Source organism: Rhinolophus ferrumequinum, chromosome 15 (genome assembly GCF_004115265.2).
Source record: "Rhinolophus ferrumequinum isolate MPI-CBG mRhiFer1 chromosome 15, mRhiFer1_v1.p, whole genome shotgun sequence".
NCBI classification, from domain to species: Eukaryota; Metazoa; Chordata; class Mammalia; order Chiroptera; family Rhinolophidae; genus Rhinolophus; species Rhinolophus ferrumequinum.
Window position 1 is genome coordinate 46692537 of NC_046298.1, and position 27208 is coordinate 46719744.

The window sequence follows — 27208 nt, forward strand, 5'->3', positions numbered from 1 at the left end:
ATTAAACCGCTTACATTAATTCTAACTGCGGAAATGTTCCTGGGTACCATCCCTTTCCCACACCCACCCGCTCACGGAGATCCTAGTTCCCTCCGAGTTGCTGCAGCTTCATTAGCAGGACCTCCGTGCAACCCGCTGGCAAAAACAGCCTTTGACTTAAAACAGTTTCAACTTAGGAAAACATCTTAGTCTCCAACACAAGTGTCTAATACAACTCTTACCTTTTATCCGAAAACTGCTAGACATAGTATAGACATACTAACTTAAAGTGGGCAGGAAGCAACTCGGATGCACGAGACACATTCCAAAACTCGAAGAGACATCTTGGTAGCGAAGGGCGGGGACGCTAACTCGCAGCACCGCCCCGCTTCTCCGCCAGCTTTTGGTTTCCCTCTTCGCAGTCCAGACGCGGAAGTGGCCTCTCACCAGATCCCGCCCCCTTGCCGCTCGCGCCCCTCTCAGGTCCTGCCATTAGGCCAGTTTCATTCCGCGATCTGCCCGTCCGCGCAGGCCCCGCCCCCTGCCGCTCGGGCTCCGTCCCGGCTCCGCCCCCCACGCGTCGTCCGGCCCGCCCCCGCCCACTCGCCCGCGCGCTTCCCTGCGTCAGTGCGCTGGTCCGACCTCTGGCCTAGCTCCGCCCCCAGGGTCCCCGTCGTTTTCCTGCAGACGGCTTTGAGGACAGGCCCGGAAGCGAAGGTCACGGTGCTGAGCTTGAGTTTCGTTTTTCTCGTTTTAACCCGCGTTTCCCAACCCTTCAGGGTTCTAAGGTCGCCACGGACTCGGTAGTCTCCGCAGCCAGCTTTTCCCTCTTAAAGTTGAGGTGCCTCCGTAGGGAACCGGACGCCTCCTTTGGGGTTTGAAATGGCTCGGGAGCTGCTTGCTGCCCTCGACTTCCTGTCTTTGGACCTGGTAGGCCCCGCCTTGCACCTCCTTTTCCCTCTTAAAGTCTACTGGGCAGCCCGTTGGCCGAGTGTTTGGAGCGCAGAGCTCATAACACCAAGGTGGTTGGTTCGATTCCCACATGGTTCAGTGAGCTGCGCCCTCCACAGCTAGATTGAAAACAAGGACTTGAAATTTAGCTCATGGGTCCTGGGAAAACACACTGTTCCTTAATAAAAATAAAAAACAGAAAAAAACCCGGAACTCCTTACTGACCTCTAAGCCTGTCAGGTGCCAGTGAAGCGCTGGGTGAGGTGGGTTTACGGTGGTAAAGATGAACTGGGACTTCAAGGAGACTGATCGTGCGGGGAGATCTGTGGAAGGAGCTGGACTCAGGGAAGTGCATGAGAATACCTCGTGGACCTCGATGGTTCTAACTTCCTGTCGCCTCGCCTGAAGGACCCTCCATCTTAGCACACACCAGAATGCACGTGCTGCCCTGTGTGCACGTGCTGGGTTGCAGCCCTTTGTCCGTTTCTCCTTTTCCTTTTCCCGAATGAATCCTTTTAACACCTAGTCGATATTATTTTTCCGTTGACAGTTCAGAGCACATTTCTACTGAAATGAGTCAGTTTGTCCCAGTGTTAGACTGTCTTCTCATGGAGAGGAATGCCGCTCCTCTCAGCCTACACTCGGATTCTCCGCCTGTCGGTTACTTTCCTAGAACTGGCTTTTAGTCTTAAGCCTGGTCTGTATTGGCATAGAATTCAACCCTGGCCATGCATAGAAGGTGAGGGAATTCACAAGTCTCAAAAGTAGGAAAGCGAAGAAAGTTGTATTGGCGGTTTGGCAGAGAGAGAATGCCCACGGCAGTGACTGAAGAAGATGACTGCCCCTAGGTAAGGGAATGTAGGGTTTTATATTTTTTTATGCGGATGCAGGGGACTAGGCATCTTGCAGTTGTTTACAGTTGCGGCTGGCCCCTTCTGAGAACGGTTGTCAAGGTTGGCTTCCTTCAAAAATTCTCTGGGTGTTTCTCAGACCGCAGGTGTAGTGTCAGCAGGGGACTCAGATCTTATGTGGTTAATCTTTAAACCTATTCTTGCTAGCTCCCAGACTCATTAACTCTTTCTGAATCATCATGGTCCTCTGTGATCAGACCGATCTAGAGTGAGGCTGGCTGGCATCTGACCTGCAGGTTGCTCGAGCGCTTGTAAATTCTCTCAGGCCCTTTGTTCTAGAGAAAATTCTCTGAAAAGTGGGATCTCAGCTACCTAAATATTTAAGACCGTCCATCCTCTACCAGGGACACAGGCCGAATACTAGGTTAAAGGCTTTGTGCCATTTTCATGCTCATATTTCACTAAATGGACAGATCTAGCTAAAAGTTATTCAGAAAATGGTTTGCCACTTCCTAGGAACATATGAGATTCCCAGGCATCATTTTGTTACCGGAGAGCAGGCCCTTCTCGGTGTGGTGTCCAAGTTTTTGGCGTCTTAAGCAAAGACTTGAACAAGAAACAGAAATACATTGGTGAAAGAACAGTTTATTAGAAGCGAAACTACACTCCAAAGAGATAGGAGCGGGCCCGAGCAACAGAGTGGCTCAAAAGGCTCTGACTGGTGAGGACTAGGAGTTTTTATTTCCTTCTCTTCTAGAAAGGGCTAGTCCTCTCTAGGTGTAGGGTCACTTGATTGGCAGGAGGCTATTACCTCATCTTTTTCAGACTGTGCATGTTCCTTCCCAGAATTCAGTCTGTTATAATTAAATTAATGAACGTCTGGGCATATGTATGATATTATAATAATGGTACAATGAGAGTAAGGTGAGGCACAGGTGTGAGAAACCGGTCTAATCTAGTTAGATATTTAGTATCCTTTAGCTTCCACATAGTGGTTGATGGCTATAGTGGATATGGGAAAGATTTTGGCGTGGAGGGGAGCTCTTCTGGGTGGTCGCTTTCCATAGGTCGTGTTAAACGTGCAGGAATGTTTGGAGACCCCATTCCTATCTTTAGCTGCCTGCCTCATTTTCCTTCAAGAGGCGTGATCCCCATAAATCTCTGTGGGAAGTTGAGGGGCAGGAGGTCTCTCCTCTATCTGCTTCCTTCTGAATGTGGCCGTTGTCCCTACCTCTTGGGGATTCACGGAGCTCTCATTCTATCTGATCTTAGACGAAGTGAAGGGGTCTCGGGATCCGCCAGGAAGGCCATATTGACCTTTTTGGATAGGATGTACTGGAAGTCTTGCTGGGCATCATTTGTATTCCATTGGATACAAATGTATCTCTCCCTAGATGAGGAGAGATAGATATTGGTTAAACAGAGTTAAAAGTGTAGGCCTAAGAAGCAGGACCCAAAGCCATTGACACAAGGTGGCTGTGTCATAGAAATTATGTTTGGCTTCATGGAGCCTGTGGCCTTTTCATCTGGTTGATCCGGTCATTAAGGTGGTGGTGTTCACCCAGGAGCTGGGCCATAATGATTACAATAAGCACAGATCACAGGTTCTGGGGTAGTTATCTGAGGCAGGGGTAGGAGACTTCCTATGATTCAGGCTAGAAACAATCTTCCATTCAAGATTAAAAAGCTAATTTGAAAGGTGATTAAAATGAGGAACTAGGGAGCTAAGAAAGTAAGGAAAAGGAGACTTAAAATTCCTATAGTGGGGGGCTCTCCCATATCAATTTTCTGAAAGCCTAATTCGACAATAATTGCACTAAAATTGGTGAAATCGAGTGGAATGCCTATTTTGAATGGTATTTTGAGGCTTCCAACATGACCGAGAATCTGAAATTGCACCCTTGTGAAATAAAAAGTGTGATATTAACAGAGGCTACTGAAAATTTTAAATGAGAGAAAATGGCATCCAAAACAGAAGAGTTTTTATCATTATTAGTAGGCTTTTATTACATTGTTAAGAATTAATTCCTTTCTCTTATAACTGTCCCATAAAATATTGAGTGTTTATGTTAAATTGCTTTTTATTTTATTTTATGAAATAGACAAGGAAGTGACTACATAGTCACTTAACTCTTGGAGTTAAGTTTCTGTTTGGCAGGTTTAGGGGAAACAGAGCTGGAAGTCCCGAGAGGCAGGGAGATCCGAAGCTTGGAGCCATCTCCCTCCATAGCCCCGCCCAGATCCACCCTGCTGAGGCTAATTTCAGGTCTGGTCCCAAACTGGGATTGCCGCCTCATTGAAGGGCTGAGAGGAGGTCACATTTTGAGTGGCTGCACCTCCTGTCTCAGGGCTGGTGCTCACAAGTCTGGAACCCCCATAGTGGATAATGGGAGCAAAAGACTATTTTGACTTCTTTCTTTCTCTTTAAATCCTGTGATTAAGGAGCATTCACCCAGCATCCAGCTTTGCATTCCCGCAGATCCAGTACCGTGTTTCCCCGAAAATAAGACCTCACTGGACAATCAGCTCTCATGCGGCTTTTGGAGCAAAAATTAATATAAGACCCGAGCTGATTGTCCGGTGAAGTCTTATTTTGGGGGAAACACGGTAGTTGTTGAAGTTACAAAAAGATAAATACTTGTATACATTATTAAATGATTACAACAATCTAGCTAAGTAACATACCATTAACTCACGTAGTTACGATTTGTGTGTGCATTGAGAACATCTACAGTACGCTCTCTCAGCAAATTCAGTGCTGTAGTTTACATCTCCAGAATTTCATCCTCCTGCATAACTGAATCTTGTATTACTTGACCCACATCCCCTCCTTCCCCGCAGTGGGTCCTAGGAATCACAATTCTGCTCAGCTTTTATTAGATGCTACATATAAGTGAGATCATACAGTATCTGCCATTCTGCATTGGCTTCTTCCACTTTGGCCTAATGTTCTGTAGGTTCACCATGTTGTCCCAAATGGAAGAATGTCCTTTCTTTAAAAAAATGTCGTGTTTTTTTTCATATTGGGGAACAGTGTGTTTCTTTAGGGCCCATCAGCTCCAAGTCATTGTCCTTCAATCTACACGTGGAGGGCGCAGCTCAGCCCCATGTCCAGTCACCGTCCTCAATCCTAGTTGCAGGGGGCTCAGCCCACCATCCCATGCGGGAATTGAGCCAGCACCCTTGTTGTTCAGAGCTCGTGCTCTAACCACTTAGCTATTTGGCCACCCCAAGGATGTCCTTTCTTGAAGGCTGACTAATATTCGTATCTTTATGTATTCACATATACATGTTTATCCATTCCTGCTGGACACCACGGAGACAATAGTGAGAGGCCAATGCCTAGTTTCAAGATGGTTAAAATTAAAACAGACAAACAAACAAAAATCCTGTAATACCAACTTTTAGTGAGGATGTAGACTAATTGAAATGACCCGGTATTGCTGATGGGAGTGTAAAAGGTACACCCACTTAGGACAATTGTTGGGCTTTTATGTATGAACTTAAACATTTGTCTGTCCTATTACAAAAAAAGTGTCAACACAACAATGAAAATCTGAACTTCTGATCCACCCCTCCTTTTTGTATGCCACCATCTTTCTTATTTAATTCCTACAATATACAGGGATTGTTAAAACTCATTATTAGGGTACAGGAGGAAAAGGAAGTCAGGGCCCAGGATACGTGCTCACGGTGATTATGGGACACCTCGTGCCCACCCTAGGGCGTCATGAGGATTGACTGACATAACATGGGGAGGGTCCCAACACAGTGACCGTAACTGACTTATGAGCACATGTTTGATGCTCAATCACACGTAATGAACATGTACATGATGTTTTCCTAACAGACTTGCTTAGCCGTTACTGCCTTTACTAGCCTGTAAACTTGAAAGTGCCAGCAAAGCCTGTGATCCTTCAGGACGGTGACTGTGGTCCTTACTGGGAATGAACAGTAAACTACTGGGAACTCCACAGAAGTTGGCTGTGTTGAGATAAGATGGGTGGTGTGAGGGGCTCAGGTGTGCTGTGACTGCTTTCTCTACTGTGCTGCTCCTAAAATGGGTCTGGGGACCGCGTCAGCACTGACAGGAACTGGTTAAAGGTCACTGTTCCTGGGCCTGGTGCGGGCAGGGGAAATCACAGCCCCTTCCAGTGGGTCCTGGATCCTGTAAATTTCCATTGTATTCCACAGTCATGTCACAGACACTGTTTTTTGTATTTTCAGCAAAAAAAACCCCCAACAATCTTATAATTAATATATGTTCAAGTATCTTCAAATCCTATCATATAACTCAGCACAAATGATACATGAAATTCAAGGGAATAATTAGGGATTTGTTGGTATAAAAAAGAAACTTTATGATGTTTCATTTTCCACTTCTTGAGATGATAAATAGTGTTGCCCCATTTTAAAATCATCTCTGCACCCCTATTTTGATTCAGTAGTGCTTGGAAGTAGAGTAAGGATCTGGAAATTGAAAATACTTCTAAATATTCTCAAGAGGCTGTCAGGAAACAGTGTTTGGGAAGTAATTTTCTGTAACCTATAATGACCTCTTTCCTCTACGGAACAAAGTACTGAATTGAAAATTATAGGAATCGCACAAGAGTCATGAATCTATAGTTGGGACTGATGGGCACCTTATGTGTCTGTATTACATACGGTGATTCTCGGTGGCCCGTCCCCAATCCCCAGTCTGCTCTCGAGTTGTGGGCATTGTTATAGGGGCTGGATTTAGGTCCTTGAGGGGTTCCCAGTGTGTGAATGCATGAACGTTTGGGCGAAAGGAAAAGGTAGAAATGGGAGAGGGTGTGAAAATCCCTGGGAGTAAAAATGCAGGTTGAAAGGAGGTCTGGTCTGTGCTGCGGGTTTTGGTCCCAGCTCCCTGAACTCTGACCTCAGGAGCACCTGCTTGAGATGGAATTGGATGCTGATAGTCCAGAGAGAAGGACGGAATGGAGGAGCACATGACTGCAGGTTTGGGAGGTGGGAGGGGTATTGTGGGCCGGAAGCCCTCGGTGTGCAGGTGCAGCGTTTGGTGGGGAAACTCTTCCAGCCCATGCGCTGTGGTGAGTGGTTACCAAGGATAAACTCTGGTTAAGTGACGGCAGTGTGCTGGTGTGTCGTGGGCACGTGTGAGTGAGGTAAGGAGAGGAAGGAAATCTGTGTCCTCAGGCCACCCTGTCCCTGGGGGAAACACAAAGGAGCCAGATGACAAAAATGCTCCAAAATGAAACGTGGTACGTGCGGGAACACAGTTGTGAATTTTAGGCTTTCTGTCCATTTGTGACGACTGTTTTTCAATTATCCACCCACACTGAGATTGTTCCTTCTCGATGGTGCTAAATCTCATATCCCAGAAGCACCCAGGTAATGTACCTACGCCCAAAGAAACAGTCCACATTCTCTGATGTGTGTGATACTGGCAGACAGGCACCTTCAAATCTAAGTGTATAAACAATGTTTCCATAAGGTATTTTATTCATAATTACTGTCCAGTTTTAGCAAATGCATTGGATGTATTTCTAGTGGTATGCAAACATGGCCTTCGTTATCACTGATTTAAAAAAGGATTTTGATTCGTAGTAAGTCTGATATAGTATTTGTGTGAATATTGAATCAAATATATATCATTTGAATGTTTGTGTGGGGCGGGGAAAATTGTCACTCTGTTTGGGTCTGGGGCTGGGCCTAAGAATGAAACTGACATGAGATAGATTAACAGGAGGAAAGGATACAAATTTTGTTAAATTTTTACATGTACATAGAAGTCTTGAGGAGAGGATGAAGACCCGAAGAAGTGACCAGGACACCGTTTCGATAAACAGTGAATTTGTGAAGAATTGTCCAGATGAAGGACCTTAGGATCAGTGTAGCTGGGTAGTCCTTTTAAGGGTTAGTTTAACATTTTTGCTTGCAGATTCTTCTGGTGCCATCTCTGGAATGGTAAGAGCCTGACTCCAGAAAATGAATTTATTTACTGCCTTTAGGTTGTAAAAGGAGAGCTCTTTCTATCTTTACTGCTTTTTAATTGCCTTCAACTAAAAACAATTTTTATGTCGAAGCATATTTTGAGGTGATATATTCTGGTTTTTTTTTTTTTTTGTGTGTGTGTGTGTGTGTGTGTGTGTGTGTGTGTGTGTATGTGTATGTATGTGTACATACAAGATCTGGCAATTAAGTTTGCAAACTTGTTGCAACGATGTTGCTAACCTTTTTTGATATGAGAGGAATTATTCATTATGAATTTGTACCAACTGGACAAACATTTAACCAAGGTTACTGTTTGGAAGTGCTGAAAAGGCTGCATGAAAAAATGAGGAGACCTGAAATTTTCACCAACAATTCATGGCTCTTGCATCAGGACAATGCACCAGCTCACACGGCACTGTCTGTGAGGCAGCTTTTGGCCAGTAAACAAATAGCTGTATTGGAACACCCTCCCTGCTCACCTGATCTGGCCCCCAATAACTTCTTTCTTTACCTGAAGATAAAGGAAATATTGAAAGGAAGACATTTTGATGACATTCAGGACGTCAAGGGTAATACAACAGCTCTGAGGGCCATTCTGAAAAAGAGTTCCAAAATTGCTTTGAAGGGTGGACTGGGCACTGGCGTCAGTGCATAGCTTCCCAAGGGGAGTACTTCAGAGGTGATTGTAGTGATATTCAGCAGTGAGGTATGTAGCACTTTTTTAGGATGGGTTTGTGAACTTAATTGTCAGACCTCGTATATTATGAAATTTCAATTTCAATCTCAGATGCACTCTGAAATTGTATATGAAGGAGGATACACCTCCAACTGATGAAAGCTGTTACTTCTGGAAAGAAAATCATTGATCATGAGGTAATTGCTGGGAACTCATTTACATATTTTCTACTTTCATATTTTATAACTTTTTTATAATCATCAAACTTTTTTTCTCTATGTAGTAGTTTTCTGTCACAGCTATAAGATAAATTTAACAGTTTAATCCAATGTTCTACAGTTCATAAGTTAGAAGTCTAGTAAACTTGGTGGGATCTCTCTTTAGGGTCTCAAAAAGTCAAAAATCGAGGTTTTAGCAGACATGGGCACTTATGTACAGCGTGTAAGTGAAAATTCACTTTCAGGACCATTCAGGTTGCAGACAGATTGGGTTGTGAACTGGGCTAGTGCTTTGAGGGAAAGAATTTATTTTCATTTGAGGGACAGAATTCATTTTCTTCTCATCGTTTCTATGTGACCCTATGGTCACACCTTGGACTGGTATCCCCAAAGAAGGGACTAAATTTGTGGCTCACTGTTCACCGAGATTTAGCTGTGTTCCTCTACTATATGTTCAAATAAAGGGATTGCTAGGCGTGTTTTCTAAAGTGAAGAGTATTGCCTCGTGGACTGAAATTCAGACCTTCTCAATTAAATTGTGAAACAAAAGCAAATCAGAACTAATGATGGGAATATAAATTAATGACCTTCAGTCTTCCTCCTGCAACCTCCTCTTCTCCACTTCCATCCCTTCCCTCCCTCTACCTGTGTCCCCTGTTGTGACCTCAGTCGCCCCACCCTGTCACCTTTGGCCATCCCCTAGACATCATCCTCCCCTCCAAATGGCTATTTTAGACTTCTATGTTGTTCTCTTCCTCTATTGTTCTCTTGTTCTATCCAGTGCACTTGAGACATCCATCCTTATGAAATTTCTGTCCCCCTGACCCCAGAACGCTCAGCCCACCCCATCTTACCTCCCATCACCCCAAAGCCTCCCTCATCCATACCTTCCCTTCCCCTTGAGCTCTATCCTTTCCCTGCCTATTCCAATGACTTCAGTGCATTTCCGGTGTCCTCAATGTCCAAACACCCTCACATGCACCCACCATGATGTCAGGTGTCCCCAGCTCCCCATAACCCTGCGGCCACTACCCCAAACCCTACAATCCTTGACCCTTGCTCCTGGGCCTGTTATCCCACTGATGCCACTGTTCTCCCAGCTCCCTTCTCCTTCCACACACTTTGTCTCGTCATGTCCCACCGTTTATTTCTATTTGGAAAACTAACCCCCCTGGAACTCCATTCACAACCAAGTGTCTCCCTTCCATCTCTGTGTTCTCTAAACCTTCACAGGCATTAAGGTTTCTGTGACTTTTACCACCTTGGCTGTTCCCTCCTTTGCCATCCCCCAATCCCGTTATCCCCTTCATTCCCTTGACCCCCTTTCCTCCCTTATCCCCTCAACAACCGATACACCCCACATTCTCAACTTCCATGATTCCTTTTGTCCCCTTACCGTCTTTTACTTCAAAATGTCCTTTCGCTTTTTATGAATTAACATTAGAAATTTTGAGTACATAAGCCTCAATTTCTCCACATAAGAGTAGTTTAATGTATCTGTTTACCTCCCAGAATTCTTAAATGAATTCGTGCCATAGGGGAGCTTAGAACATTGCCCGCCACATGTGAAGGTCTCCATTGTTCCCTGATTTTTTAATGACTATCTATGATTTTGTAATTCTCTCTTGTTCAATCCAAAGCTGCCCGGGCCTCTGACTTATGTGTTTTCACTTTCTGATCTATGCCTCTGACTATCTCTGTCCATCTCTGTCTCTCTCTGTCAGTTTCTGTCTCTATGTGTTTCTCTGTCTCTATCTCCGACACTCTGTCACCTGGCATCTCCAAGGAAGAGAGAGGTTTCTATTACATTGTTCACTTAAGCTTTTACTTCTGGGTCTTTACCATATATTCAATTGAAGGGACAATCAATTCAAGGGATATTTTATATAAGTAATGTTTTTGTCTCATGGGCTCAAATTAGAAACTATTCACAGTTAAGTTGTGACTGGAATATCGGGATTAATGAATAGAAGAGTGTATCGGTGATCTGCAATCCACCCTTGCAATCTCCATCACCCCTGCCTCCATCTCTCCCTTCCTCCATCTCTATCCCCAATTGTGACCTCAGTTTCTCCACACCTGTTATCCCTAGAGATCCAGGAGACCTAAGTCCCTCCCTCCAAAGGACCCTTCTAGGCTTCGGTATCGCTCTCCCATGTCCATCCTGTGCATTTCAGGCCTCCATCCTACGAAACCTTTTCTCCTTATTTCCAAAGCCCTCACCACAACTCTCCTCTCCTTCTATTGCCCCCAAACTTTTCAACCTTCCTTCCCCCTTGCTCTTTATCCTCTCTCCACTCCAACTACGTCAGCCCATTTCTTGTGTCCCCTTTGTCCACTGTCCTATGTCTTGGTCATCAGTTATCCAGTGTCCTCAGTTTCCTCATGACTCTGCACCTGTCACCCCCAACCGCACAATCACTGACTCTCTTGGGACCTTTTGCCTACTGACGCCGCTCTCCTCCCAGCTCCCTGGACTGCCTCCAGCCACTGTAACTCACACTTCCTGCTGTGACCCCAGGCTGCATCTTCCCTTCCCACCGCTTGCCTCTGTTTGCAGCACTAAATAACCCCAGGACCGCCATTCACAACCAAGTCTCCCCTTTCCACCCCTGTGTCCTTTAACCCTTCACAGGCATTAAGATTTCTTTGTTTTTTCCTTGCCTTTTCACTGCCTTTTATCAGTTAACCTCCCCTCCCCCGTCTCTGTTATCCCCTTCATTCCCACGATTTCCTTCACCCTCTTAGCCCCTCACCTGACATAGTGTCCCTCCCTCATTTGTTAATTTCCTCGCACACTCTTCCCCCTTGTGCTGTAAAATCCACAGGGCCATCCCTCAGTGACATTGAACGACCTTGTGCCCGATAGCCCTGTTGTGGGTTGAATTGTGAGCCTCAAATAAATATGATTGTGTCCTAACCCCAGTCCCTGTGATGTAACCTTATTGGGCAGTAGGTTTAATCAAGTTAAACTGAGTAACAATGGATTTGGGTTGGCCCTAATCTGATGACTGGTGTCCTTATGACAACAGGGACATTTGGACACACACAGAACACTGTGTGACAGTGGAAGCAGAGACTGGAATGATGCGTCTACACCCCGAGACGGGGCACAGACTGCCAACAGCCACCAGAAGTTAGAAAGAGGCAAGGAAAGATAAAGTATGGGCCAGCCAACACCTTGATTACAGACTTTTAGGAACCTCCATAACTGTAACAGAGTAAATTTATGTTGGTCTAGCCACTCAGTTTGTGGTCATTTGTTCCAGAACCCTCGGAAGCCTCTCTCTTCCCCTGCCTGCCGTGTTACCCCAGGCCCGCAGACTCTCAGCAGCCCCATTGTACCCTTTTGCTCCCTTTCGCCTGTGCTCTCTTCCTCACTCCCGTTTTCCTCACCCGTGCACTGTCACTACCCAAACTCTCCAACGTTCACACCATGCCTCTAGACCTACAGTAGCAATGTTCACAGTGCCACATAAGTGCTGCTTATTGTGAAGACAGTCCCTGTGGGGTCCGCTGTGTTGGAAGGCATATGGGGCTGAAAGACATCTTGTATACAGGCCTCTAGAGGACTGTAGTCATTATTATTTTTCACATTCAAACACTATGGAGATATATGTCCTCATGTGACGGAGGTTCTTTGAGCATAAATATGACTGTTTGAACTTATGTCATTGTGTGTTTCGTTATGATTGTGTATAATGTGGGTATGAGTGTGTATGTGGGGTGTTGTTTGTATGTGTGCTTTTGAGTGTGTGACTGAGGGTATATAAGTGACAGCATGATTACATACCTTGTGTATTTAATGCTTGAGTGTTAATGCATGTTTGTGTTTGTATCTCTCCATGTGTACATGCGGTCTGTATGTATGTGTATACAATATGAGTTGTCCCCAATACACCTCTAACCCGTGATTTAGAAAATGTGGCATTGGTGGCATAAGATAGTGGATGGGTGTCAAATGTGGATTTGTTGGAAAGGAGAAAGAATTGAAGTCATGTTTTGTATTTGTTTAATAATTACAAAATGATGTCTATGACAGAAAATCTGCGTGAGTACTGTGGTAACCATTCCATGCTGTCGATCTGATTAAGTAGAAGTAGCCTGATTTTTTTAAAAAAATGGTACAATCTGCTCATTCAGCCTTCCATTCCTCATCTTTTGTGTGTCAGAGAGAGACTCTTCATAACAGTCTCTGTCTTTGTGAATGATTGTTGTGTTTAGAATTCCTATTAATCCAGGAATCAATATTGTTAGATTATAGTTTTCCTCCAAATATCCATAGTATTTAAAGCGCAAACTAATTTGCATTGAGTTGTGCCAGTGTCAGTTATTGTCATGATTTCATTTTGATTGTTCTATCACTGGAATTCCTTCTTAATTTATCTGATTCCTTTCCTCTGCTCATTAATTACATGATGGTGGAGCCCAGTGGTCTGAAGACTAGAAAAGAACTCCATCTGAATTTTCCAGGGGAGCATAGAATCCAATGAAACACACGAGTTGCTGCCCGTCCCTCACGTGTCAGACCTCAGCATTGTCTGCTCCCCTCATGGGAGAGCTTTTTTCCCTCCAGAGATGATGGAACAGAAAGTTTCTCCCAAATTAACAGTCTCGTTGGAGCTGTGGGACCTCATAATAGAAATTTATGAGTGTTTTTGGGTAATGAGCAACTGAGAACAATGTTCTAAGAAATATTCTTGGCTCCCCAAGCTTGTAACCTCCTTGTGTGTCTTTAGTCTTATGGCACAGGGTTGAATATATTTGTAATCTCAATATGTAATGACATATATCAATATCATTTGGTCAAACTCATTGTTTTTCTCTGATTTGTGATGCTTAATATATGGAGTCAGGTTTATAATGTTAATACAGAGAGCTATATTAAAGCATGTCTGGAGATTGAGTAAATATCCATTTTGTTCCTGTAGAAATCCAAAAGTCACAAACTCACCATAAACAACAATAAAAACTTTTCTCTGCTCAAATGTCTACTCCAGCTTTCTCTGCTCCAACTTTAATGACAAGTTTCACCATAAATCTACTTCCTCACATTGAATACACAAGACTGCAACCCACAAAATCTATCTCACCCATATAGTCAATTGACATAATCACTAAACAGAGAAAAACATCACCTACAGCTTCCAAAATTTATGCCACTGGATCCAAGCCATTTTGTTTTTTAAATTTTTGATGCTCACTTGGTATCTTTTTAAAAAAATCAGCAAACCATCCTTATGTGCTCTCCTTTGAAACATTTAAATTCACAGAAGGCCATTTTCACATGCACACAATTTAAATATGCCAAGGTCCCTCCTTAACTCCGTGTTTCACAAGAATACCATCTCTAAGGTGGAATGTGCAAAACTTCTACGTAGGCCCACAGCTTCTTTGTTACCTGAAAGTGACTTTTCCATCTACCTCAACCGCAGGCCACTTCATCCTTCCATGGGTTCATTTATTTCCTTCAGTTTCTTCAGTGAGCACCTCAGAGAAGCCTCCTCGTTGATAGATTGTGTCCTAAATTCCCATGTCTAGTTAACTTCTGAAAAGCTTTAATTTGTCATATTGGAAGTTACACAGTCAAGTATGTTTCTGTGATCTCCAGATTGTTTTAGGACCTCATGTTTTATTAATGCCTACCTCTGACCTTTTCCACTAAGGCATTAATAAATTTTTAAGTATTCAAATGCATAAGAAGTACATAGCATTTCATTTAAAATTTCTATTCCAGTTTATTTTTAATTATCAAAATTAATTTGCAGGCAAAGCTCCATCTGACTTGGTCACTCCTTGCCTGTCACATGACTGTTGACAATAGTGCTTAGGACTCTGAGTGAGATGAGTGAATAAAGAGCTGAATGTTTTGAAAAATATACAGTTTACATTTTTCTGCTTATGTTTGGGAATTTGTGTTTCTTATGCAGTCACAGCAGAGTCCAGATAGACTAGAGTTGTGGCTCATGAGAAGAAAGGGGCAGACAGTTGGGAAACACACAGCAGAGTGGGGATTATTTAAAATACCAATAGAAACCTGAAAGATGGAGGAGAGGGTGTACGATGACAGAAGATGGGTGCTTCGGGTGGCTCTGGTCTCGGGGGAGGTTCTGGGGACAGCATGAGTCCCGTGAATGTGTTGGACCCTCTGCTGGTGCCTGTGCAGGATGAAGACCATGGAGCCGCTGGCCCCGAGCATGAGCCCCAAAGAGAAGACATCAGAGAATAAACAGTAGTGCTACAAACAGACTGGGTTTTCTTCTTTAAAAGTAGCAGGACGCTACCCTAAAGCTTTTTCCCTCATGACATTGCTGCTCAATTTACCAGTCAGGTATTTAGGAAAAATTAAATTTATCCACAAAAAGCGTCCCGTTAAGGAACACCGAGGGCTCCACACACTTGCAGGCTCTCACTTTCGGCTCTGCCCACCCGGCGTTCCAGGCTGATGGTGAGGGCCTGGAAGACACTCGGGAGGCAGGTGGCGCCCACGGACACAGCCCTGGCCACTCTCTGAACATAGAAAACAAGTTTGCATCCAAAATCATTGAGGAAATCTCTCAGCCTAAAGCCTGCCATCGTTTGGGGGACTCCTTTAGAAAGTCCCATGGACTTTGGAGTCCCATGGAGTTGGCCATGGTCAGGTATTTGAGGATCTAATCCGTGGACCTTAACCTGCATCCTGTGAGCACGGGGGAGACAGAGTGGTAAAGAGGAGACCATCCCCCAGGATTCCAACAAGAGTTTGTAACAAAAATGTCATTCCTATTGCCTGATGTCTGAGGCCATTCCGGTCATTTCCAGATGCCTGATGTTCATCTTTCAGGGCCTGAGAACCTGCATGGACACACGAGGTGGAGTTATGTGTGGGCAACTGAAGTCCACTATTTTGCATGTACTACTAGCTCCTCAAAAATATTTACTACAATTTAGTGTTTCTTTTGTTAAGAGACTTCTAATCCTTGACCAAATGTTTAAATAACATTTATATGAATTACTGGTATGAACACTGCATAGAGCAAGGTTTTAAACCTTTGCAACCCTGTGATACAGGCACTTATGTGATTTTGATTTTTCAGAGGAAAATAAATTAGGCACAGAATGTCAGTCCATTTGCCAAATGCACATACTGCTCAGAGCAGAGTGGCTGGGCTTATAGCAAGGACAGTACTCTGAACCGCTTTGCTACCCTCATAAATCAAGACAGCTGGATTTTCAAATAATTCGGATCCAAGTTTAGCTTTGTTCCTTATACCTTGCCATTTTATTTCAGATGTATAGTATTTTATTATAATTTGTGTTTTCACAAGTTTCTTTTCCTGTGTCACTATTTATAGGTCAACATCAACTGTGAAGAAAGATTTGGAGCTCTCGGTAAAGTTGGGTGAAGTATTGCGATATAATACTGCAGCAGTCTGTCCCGTGACCAACTTGGATCAATGAACACAAGAGCAAGTAAATATTAGGAAAGACTTGTTTGCTTTTCTGCCAGGATCACAAGTATGGTGTCACAGTAATTGAACAGTAATTTCCCATTACGAAACACTATGTCATACCCTAAGATCCAGTAACATATTACCTATTCACACCTGAGTTGAGTGAAACTGAACAGGAGGTGACATTGGTGAAATCTTGTGCATGGGATGAATTTGTAGAGAAACATGTGTTGAGCTTGGGCTTAATATTAACAAGTTTTTAAACCAGAGAAAATATCACATGATGAATTTGAACCTGACAACTGCTGTCCGAAGCAAACAAATATGTTACCTTTCATTAAATGCTCTTTTCCTAACTTCAAGAGGGGAAGCCAGTGTCATTGTAGTCATCAGGCGATGGATGTTCGCAGTAGAGAAACAATTCATGCCTCTTTTAAGGTCATCGTAACTCACAGTTAGAGGAAAAGTATTTCTATATTGGAAAACTGTCATTGAGACATTGTTTTTGCAAAGGATTATGTGATTCCAGCAAATCCACCCTATTGTTTGTTACAAGTACAGATGTATGACAGCCACCCTCAATAATCCTGAAAGGTCATCTGTGATTTCTGTAAAACATACTGAGTAGAAGGTAGCTTTTAGAATTGTGTATGGTGCCAGGTGGGGACTAGACTAATTGGGGGATCACTTTATAAATTATATAAATGTCTAACCAGTATGCTGCACACCTGAGACTAATATAAAATAGTATTGAATGTCAACTGCAATTGAAAAAAAACTATGAAAAATGGATTTAAGCATCTTAAAATCAAGTTTCAGTATCACTTTGATCAAATACCAAAAAACACTGTCAGTAAGAACTGCATTAAATGTCATCAGAAGCCTTCATGAATGCTGCAGGTCTACAGCCCCATTTCTCTCCACTAGCTCAGCTCGTGCCTGAAGAATTTTCTCCATTCCTTTGTAGCTTTGGGAATGGAGCTCTTTGCCACCCAGAAGACTTCCTTTTGCTTGATCACTCACCCAGACCCTGATATGCTTCCTTCCATTGCAGACTGTTCCTCCGCCTGAAACAAAAACACGGATGCCTTCCTGCTGCCAGCCAGTGGACTCAGCGTTCAGGTTGCAACTGCCATTGCCTTGCCTGTGTGGGAGGGAGACAGCCAGGCCCTAAGACAGGGGCTAGGATCTGGGACCTCCCCTCCCTTGTGAAGTGCAATTATTTGACTTCTGGTGGCAACGACAGTGCAGGCTTGGGGACCTGGGAATGTTTATGGAAAAAAAATATCCCCGTTGGTAACAACTGAAAACAGAACCTTCTAGTCGGCATCTCTGAAGAGACCACTGCCAAGTTTAGGACAGGCTCCTTTTCCATGATCCCTGGAGGTGTGCAGGGTCTCCTGGAGGAAGCAGGAAGTGCTGAGGTCTGACATGTGATGGATTGGCTTGTTGCCTCACTGAGTTCTGTGTAAACGTGAATTCTTCATTAGCTTGCAGACCACTGAGAGGTATCATTTTATGAACAGAGATGGAGAAACCTGAACACGCCCGATCTCATCTGATCTCGGAAGCTAAGCAGGGTAGGGCCTGGTTAGTACTTGGATGGGAGATGGAGAACCTGGCAAAGTACTTAATATTCCATGAGACACAAAGAGATGAACAGGAAACCACTAATGCATATTAGAAACTATTGGGTTCATTTGCACAACTCAAGCCAATGAATTTGCGGTTAGATAATGTGGAATTTTTGTAGGAAAATGTAATTGAGCAATATTGACCCCAGTAACGATGGGATTTCTAACCAGAACAGTAGCCATAGAAGAGAGAGAGATTTAGTAATAAATAAATGAAAGCACTATCATCAGAGGGTTTAACAGGCCACGTCTGCCCTTTTGAAGGTATCAGAAAACTCTGTTCTTTTTACTCAGCTCCAAGAGCATTGAAGAATTACCACAGTCTATACTTGTTGCTGTTTTTGAATTTTATAGAAAGGGCACTCATTTTCTTTTGTAATAAACTAAGAAATATGAAATATGAGTACAAAGCAGTCCTTGATATTTTCAATGACCAATTCCAGAATTTGATTCCGGTTCACCATCTGCTCATCTTGGTTTTCTAGGTCATGGATAAGAGCTATCATGCTGAACCAATTCTCTTTCTATCACACAGAGACACCCCTGCGTATGCACTCACACACTCAGCCCCCCACACGTACATGCTCCCCAGCACTCCTATCTACATGCTTACCACAAACAGCTCACATTCATTCACACGGATGACAACACAAACTCACAATCTGACGTCCTCATGAGCACACTCCACAACCACAATGCAAGCGTGTTCATATATGGGAGAAAAGCAGTGCCTCCAACCTCAGGATGACTGAAAAATGGGACCTTTTGTAACTTTTATTCTCCTTCCACCTGCAACAGCCCACCAGGACAGTGTGTGCAACACGCGTCCTTTAAAATGTGCTGTGAACATTGCCTCTTAGGGTGAGGTGTGTGGCAGGAAAGCTGGAGTGTTTGTGGAAGTGTGGAGGTGGGTATGAGATAGAGCAGGGTAAGAAATAGCACAGAAAAAGGGGGGCATGATTCAGGGGTGCAGGGAACAGAGGGCATGGGGAAATAGAGGGTGCAAGGGGAGGGCAGATGGTGAAAAGCACAGGAGTTAAAAGTCACAGGGATAGAGAGAGAGACTGAGAGGCACAGTGTTAGAGGGAGAAACTGAGATGGGGTCTGAGAGCGAATCAGAGAGATGAAGAGATGGGAGTGAGGGCGCAAGTGTGTTGGGACTGTGTCCCGGGGTAGGTTAATGGAGCCAGCTTTGTCCCTGGTGACCGTGACCTGAGGGATTGACGATAGGTTAATGGAGCCAGCTTTGTCCCTGGTGACCATGACCTGAGGCATCGACGACACCTCTGCATCTTACTCTGAGGGTCCAACAATCAGTGTGACACTTCTGGGCTGACACCCCTGGAGGGCAACCTGGTCCCCTCCAGGGCGACCAGGAGAGCACTGAGGGAAATGATCAGACATCACTCCCCAGAGGACTCCAATAGCTGCTTTTGACATTTGTACAGATGATGTGAGGAGAGAAGATAAAAATTTTGTAAAATCAGCTTTGAATAAAAGACAGGACAGAACTCAACAGTTCCTTAGAGGATTGGACGCTGTCATTGGACTTGCATAGTAATGACAGGGTCTGACCCAGGGTAGGACCTGGTAATGTGGGAAGGAAAAATAGAAAGATGGGAGAGACGAAGGGAAGAAGTTAGTTCTTACGGGGCTACTTTCCTTATTTCCTAGTTATTATCCCAAGACTCTGACTAGAGTCCAATCAGAATTGCCTTTAGAGGAAATTATGGAGAGTCCTTATATAACCAGTGTCGGCAGCTGTCCCCTTTTCTACATGGGACTCTGAGTCTGAGGCTGCCTTGGCAATCCAGCCTGGAGCATTGAGACTGCAGCATGCCACGCGAGTCTCCTTCTACAGGCAGGCCACCAGGCCTGCTCCTGCAGTTCAGCCAGAAGGTACAATTGAGCTGGGCTTATCTGCCACCCCACAAGGGCGAGCGGGGGAACACAGGCAGAGGCAGCTGTCTGTACATCCATGCACAATTCGTGCACAAATGTGCACAAGGCACCATACGCCCCTCCCTCCCCTTTACCATCACCATGGCCTCGTCAGTCCCTTCCTCTCCAATACGGTGCCTTCTGGTTTGCACGTGCCATAAATAACGGTATTTGGAGATCAGCACCAGCACCCCTCACTGTGCCAACTCCCAAATAGTAAATTCACAGTGTTCAGAACATAGGGCCTCCCTACAATAAAGTTATTCTTCAGTCAGAAAGAAAAGCTCAGAGCCTATAGTTCCAATCCTTTGGCCTTCTCAGATGGGTTCCGTCATTCCTTTCTGGCTCAGTGCCTGGCTGGGCCGTGGCTTCTACTCACCCGGCTATAAAAACTCAGTGCCAAACCAAGTCCGTCACCGCAGTGTGTGGAGCAGATGGGTATCTACCAGTCAGCCTGCTTTGCTGGCTACAGTAGCACGGGCGGGATTTTCTGGTGGAATGGGATGGGGTAGAGGACTCGGGCAGCCAAAGTAGCTTAAAATCCAAGGTCAAGGGTGGGAGTGGGCCACCACATGTGTTCCACGCTTTGTGTTCCTGCATTAACTTTTTCTCAGCCTCTGCCCTGCTCTAGTGGAAGAACTTCCAGCAACAGGACAGGACCGCCAGGCCATTCTGGCCTTCTTGCTAAATCAAATAGGTTTCTAAAAAGTATCATTGAGCAACTGAAAGAAAAATTCAAAGGAAGCTGCATGTATGAGCCTGAGAAAAGAGATTGTGGTTACAGAGGGTGTCAGTGGAATAGGGTGACTCCACAGATAATGAGCTCCCCATCAACAGAAGTATGTAAGGAAAGGCTAGAAAACCATTTATCGGGGAAGACCTCTTCCAAACCTGAGACTATCTGACACTAATTCAGGCTCTTCTCTTCTTAATTCCCTTTGCCTTTTTCTTTGCAACTAGCTGCCCCCCCCTCCTCCATCCTCCCACTATACTGTTTTTGGCTCTTTCCTCCACAGCATGAATTGTACAATTGGCTGTCAGCCTGCAGTTTTCCGTGTTCTCTCATGAAACCCTGATGCTAAGTGGTTACCAACTTTTGCTAATCCCACGTGTCAGGTGTCTCCCGCACCCGCCGCCCCTTCTGCATGTACATTACCACCGCCCTGTTGGGCCCCTTCTCATTGCTGGCTTGTACTAGTGTACTACTCACCTAACTGGTCTCCCGGCTCAGGATGGCCCCCTTCTGGTCAGTCCTCTACACTGCAGCCGGAATGATTTCTGGAACACGACAAATGACCCTTTGTAATAATACTTCATCAACTAGAAGATAAGATCTAGACACTGAACTGGGTTTGCGTTTGTCCAGCATGTCTGCCCTCAGCCATTCTCCTCAGCTGTACCTCCTCCTTTCAGTTGCTGGTGTTCAGCTTTCCCCATATAACATGTGGCTTTTCATACTTCTCCCTCCAGCTGGACAACTCCTACTGACCTGTCAATACCCTACTCAAATTCCCCCTCCTCTGTGAAACCATCTGTCCTCTCCTTTACCTTTGGGGTTCTTTTTTTAAAAAAGATTTTATTGGGGAAGGGGAACAGGACTTTACTGGGGAACAGTGTGTACTTCCAGGCCTTTTTTCCAAGTCAAGTTGTTGTTCTTTCAATCTTAGTTGTGGAGGGCGCAGCTCAGCTCCAGGTCCAGTTGCCATTTCTAGTGGCAGGGGGCACAGCCCACCATCCCTTGAGGGACTCGAGGAGTTGAACTGGCAACCTTGGGGTTGAGAGCCCACTGGCCCATGTGGGAATTGAACCGGCAGCCTTCGGAGTTAGGAGCATGGAGCTCTAACCACCTGAGCCACCGGGCCAGCCCCTTCTTTTGGAGTTCTTGCCTCTGCAGTCTTGGTACCCATCTTTCCTGGAGGCACTTGTCTCATTTCACTGCAGTGAGCTGCTATAAGTAGTTATCATCTGCTCTGATCTGTGACTTTCCTGAGCAAGGACTGGCATCCAGCAGAGCTCCATAAATGTCCAGGAATGCGCAGACAGAAAGAAAGATAGTAAAAAGGCTCAGTGTCTGCTCTCAAGGAACTTCAACTTACAGTTGAAATCATTTGTTTCCTCTCCTTCCCACATCCTGTATCTTTTGGGAGCAACAATTTTTCTGAAAGAAGAAACATGCATCATTTATTTTCATTTTCAAAGATTTCTTCTTCCTTGCTTTTAACGTTTAGATTCCTGGCCAGTTATTAACATTTTTTCTATAGAGAAAGTAAATCACTGTGGAGGAGGGAGGAACTGATTTTTTAAAAAATTAGATGATAAACAATTTATGTGAGTGGAAATTAATGTTTTTAAAGGGATTGGTTAAAGTTAAAGCTACTCATATTCATGACAGCAAGTTCATTAATATTTTAATATTCAAAGAGTTATAAATCAGTTTTGGTGATTGTCCTGTTGTAAGGAGTAACAGCATTGGCTAGTATCCTGAGACCAAAGGAGTCTCTATTCCAAATATTCTGACCCAAAATTTGTCTTAAACATTGCATCACCCCGTATCTTGCACGTAGAAGAGTCTTACTGAATAAGAGCCTAACCAAGCCACGGCTGCTCCCTGCTGCTGAAACAGCGAGCTGTGGAATGCAATTATGGGATGGCGAGCTTCTCCACTGCCTCTGGGCATAGTATTTACTCCCTAGACACCTGCCTTTTCCTCATATCACCAGAGATCTCATATTGTCCCCTGGGTTGCAGGCAAAGCAAGGAGGTTACCCCCTGCAGTCACAAGGCAGAGACTGGGGATGCCCCAGGCCCCGGGGCTGGCGTAGGGGTAACATTTCTCCCCCACAAAGGTAAGTGGATGAGAGACTTGGGACACAGAGCCACCCATATCTTGGAAAAGGGCCCTTGTGACAGTTTATCCTTACAAACAATCACAACTGTAAAACTTGAAACAGCAGAAAGCTTTTCCAAGAGCCTGTATGGGCCAGCAAATGGGCCTTCCCCGTGTCACTCACGCCCATGGCACCTTGGCTCAGGGTCACAGGAATCTCAGGCCACTATCCAAAACTGAGCAAAAAACAATTGTCGTCTCTGAAATCTCTGCTGCCGTGTTTTGAGAATGTGCAACTGGTGGGTTATAGTCCTGGTTTGTTCACTCTCCTCTCTCCTTCCTTCTTGTATCCATGCTCTCAAAAAAAAAAAACCCATCCATAAACTAAAGTCTTCCTCCTCTCTCTTTCCCATTTCTGTTTTTCATATTTATCTCATCACCATCTGCCAGAGTCCTCTGCCTTTCTGGGTATGAATGCAGCCATGCTTCTGATGGGGTAGGTAGATAAATAGAGATGAGCAGGAAAAGACAAGACTTAGCCCCGGTTAGAAAGCCCCTTGCTGCAGCTCTTACTCCCACTTGGGTCAAGACCCCTTGCAGCTGCCCTCGCTTAGGGCACCAAAGCCTTGCTAACCCAGCAGGATTCCAGGTTCACACATACCCCTAAATCAAAGAGATATGTTGTTAGAAGCCAGAGAGAAAGAGAAACCATCCTGCTTATCAGAATATACATCTTGCTTCTCAGGACCATTTTTAATGAGCTTCTTATACAAATTATGGGAAATTAACAGGTTCATGCTTATGCTTATGCTCCAAGAGGCAACCTTGAGAACCAGAGGGACAGGACACCTCAGTAGAGAAAGAGAAAGATAGCTGAAAGGGGAGGATGAGACAATTCTACCCAGAGAGAGAAAAACCCTCACACAATGTAAGGAGGGGCTGCTTCCCTCTTGGGGCAGCCCACTCCGGGTCTCAGAGTGTACTTGCTTTGACTAATCAACTTCCTGCTGTTCTGTGCTGCACAAACTGTCTCTGGACTGAATTCTTTCCTTCAAGAAGACAAAGAGCCAAGGTTCAATGTCATTGCAGGTAACACTTCCACTTACAAACCCAGCCCCGTGTATATTATCTAACTAATCCTCTCAATGACCTTGGGAAGGAGGTGTTATCTTTATTGCGTGATTACAGATTAGTCACTTGCCAAAGGTCACACACAACACGGTGCCACTAGCATTGGAATACAGGGTCTGTCTGACGCCAGACCCAGTGTCTTCCTCTGTGACTTCCCCCTTTAGGATCCCCACCTGTTTTGTACCTGAAAGGACCCCCATGCCTCCACTCCTGTTGGGTCAGCCCTGCTGCCTATCCAGCCTCCACCTCCCAGTCCTCCCACCTCTGGAAGAACCACTTGCTCTGGGGTTTCCAGACACACCCAGCTTTCTCTTACCTCCTGGCCTTTGCATGTGCTGTTCCTTTTATCAGGGATATTCTTTCCCTAAGCCCTTCACATGCATAACACCTCCTTATCGGCAGCTGAGAAGCCTCTTCCCACCTGTCACTTCCTCCAGGACTGTATGAGCATCCCCTCCCACAGAGTCCCCCCCCACACACACACACACACACTTGCTGTCTCCTAGCAGGGCTGGAGGCCCTGTGCTGGGACCAGGGGTGGTCATATCACTGTCTTAAATAGCACTTGGCAGTTGGGTAGATTAGCTGGTGCTGTTTGTAATACTAAAGACCAATCCTTCCTCATCTCTCACCACTTTCTAGCTTCCATCAAGACTTGTGAAAATTTCCCCTAACTCAGTTAGATGTGCATAAATCACCAAGCAAATAATTCTGATTATAAGGAAATCTGGTTAGTGTTAGTGGTTTTCCCATATTCCTTCCTGCTCTGGTTTGAGTACTGTTTTTTTTTGTGTGTGTGTGTGTTTTTATTGTTGTTCTTATATCTCCTTGAATGATAGCATTGGAAGTTTCCAAGACTACATTTAATAAACAGTTTTTAATTCTTCTCATTGCATGACCAGGAGGGGTGACAAAAAGACTGCAAGTTAATTTTGTAAGCTTCCGTCCAGATTGTTTCTGTATGGTTCACTTTCAGGAGTAATTATTCCAACAGAAAGTGTGTTGTCACACTGTTGACTGACTTCTGGACATTGTGTCCTTTCGATGTACTGAAAAATCGACTAAAAAGGAAGCTTATAGCAGCAACCAGTAGAATGTTGACAGTCAATACAAGTCCAGCACAGCAACTTGTAAGAGACTAATGATGGGTGATTGATCTAGGCCCCCATCCCGATGACACATATTTATATGTTCAGCAGAGCCCCCAGTGGGTTCCATGAGGGGAGGGGATGGCAGCACTGTGGGCACACGCAGGGAGTTTGTCACTGTCTGTCATGGCTCTCAGTCCTGGCTGCACATTAGAATTGCTCGGGAGCTTTTAAAAGATGAGGCCTAAGCCCATCCTTAGAAATTTTGATTTCCTTGTTCAGTCGGAAGGCTGCAGCATCAGTATGTTTACCCCCCTCAAGTGTTTTTGTTTGTAAGCAAGGTTGAGAGCCACTACTCCATTACGGTGTCCCCACCTCAGTGGTGCTGCCAGTTGGGGCTGCGTCATTCTTAGTTGTGGGGACTGTCCTGTGGACTGGAGGCTGGTTAGCAGCACCCCCGGGCTCTACCCACCAGATGCCAATAGCAGACTCCCCATATATGAAGCCGCAATGTCTCCAGATATTTCCCTAGGTCCCTGGGTGGGGGCAGTATCATTACCCACCCCCCCCCACGCCCCCGTTGAGAACCACTGCCCTAGGTGAAGGGATGAGTTCTTAAGTTTTTCTCTTTGTATAAACAGGTCAGCATTTGAGCTGGCCCTGAGCACTCACCCCTTGATCTCGTTTCCTTCATCACCGTTATTGTGTTCACCCACGGCGAACCTCAAGCTGGAGGTTGGAGACACCCTGTCAGCACGTTACATGGAAGAAACCAATGGATTGCTTGTAGCCATGCCTGCCCTGCAGGTCTGCTGACTGTGCTCTAAACCAAGGTTTGACAGTCTGGGCGTTTCATATACAAATCTGGATTTCTGGCCTCTGTGAAAGCCGGACGAGGACTAACATGGTACCTATAAGGTAGTGATTGGCTAGAGACGAGCAGTGGCTGATTGAATTCATGCGTGTGGGGACAGAAGCCAGTTAAAAACACAGGAGAGGAGGAAACAGTGAGTGTAAACAGCTAGAAGAGTGTGGCCGTTAAGCCGTGGTCAGGGGGAGCAGTTTCCTCTCCCAGGCAGGGAGAAAAGCGGCGATTGGAGTGAGTTGCGGAGAAGTCCTGCTTCCTAGTGAAAGCAGCTGTGGACCGGTTCACAGGTGCGCATTAAACTGCCGAGTTCCACCTACGGTGTCTTGTTCTGTGCTGTGAGAAGGTGCTCAGGGAAGGATGTGGGGACCTGGTCTTACCCCAGGAGCCCAGCGTCTCCTCCAGGAGGGTGGTGAGGGTCTCAGCAGTGGGGTGTAGGCTGCCCCCTCAGACGGGAGGGCTGGCTCAGCTGGGGAGGCCTCACCCCGTGAGATGTCAACGCTGGACTGTGAAGAAAAGCCAGAGGTCTCTGGGCAGAGCAGAGCTTCAGCACCTTCCAGGCCTTACAGTGACTGCCCCAGTGACACAGAGACACCTGCTCTGGGCAGATGATCCAGCCCGTGTCTCTTCAACCTCGGCCCCTGGGTGAAGCCCTGTGCAGGGCACAGCCAGAAAAGATGGCCCTGTTGGGCTTTTGGATACCCCTGCAAGCATCCCATGTAGCTTTATGGGATAAGAAAACCCCATCTCTGTGTCCTGTGAGGACAGAAAAGAATGGAGAAGAGGAGGGAGAGCCTGGGAGAACTGTGAGGGGAAGGTTGTTTGACCCTCAGGAGCGGTCACCTCGTGCTGTGCTCTAAAAACTGAGTAGCCCTGCAAAGAAAAGCAATGAATCATTTATACTTGTTTTCACTCTGTATTCATTAAAGGCCCTACACTACTATTATTCAACCTTAACTGGCTTGGAGCTCACTGGGATGGCAGCCGCTGCCCCTCCCTTTGCCATAGAAGTTCCCGGAGCCTGAGCAAGAGCCGTGCCTGGGAACAGGGGCGGCTGGGTGAGAGCCCGGGAAGGTCGGATGGAATACGGTGGCTTTCCTTTGTCCTCTGTGAGATGTATTAACGCACGTGCTCGCTGGGCCTTAGTCCTCCGGGCGATCCCTCTTAGCTCCTTGGCCCCTGTTGGCCCTCTGCTTTCTCAGCCACTAGAGAACTTGCTCCTCAGCGCGCCCTTTTGTGGCCCCACAGTGGAACCGCAGCAACAGGCGGTTACCCGACTTGGTTTCATACACTTCGGTGGAGCTATAACTATATGAAAAAGGACAAGTTGGCAAGTAATAACACTGTGAATTCGGCAATGTTTTATCATATTGTGGAAGCACGATTTCCTCTCTAATTGCCTGGGGGGCATATCTGTCTGTGGTGCAGCTTACCGAGGGATTCGTAAGCAGGGAATTGAAATGCCCAGGAGACAGGGAATCAGCTCTCATCCTATAAATCAGGGGTGTCCAAATTTTTTCAACGGTTTTCACCCAGGGCCATATGTGGTAAAATACACAAACAGCCGGGCCACTCACTCGAGCTGAAGTACGTATTGCCTCACCTGGTTTATTTAAGTAAACTAAATATAGTTTACTT

At 45.4% G+C, this 27208-nt stretch overlaps 1 pseudogene; it reads right to left on the minus strand.

The window, feature by feature from the left end:
* Window positions 1–482: 482 nt before the first annotated feature.
* LOC117035416 (vomeronasal type-1 receptor 4-like) overlaps window positions 483–27208 on the minus strand; it is a 32794-nt pseudogene continuing 6068 nt past the window's right edge.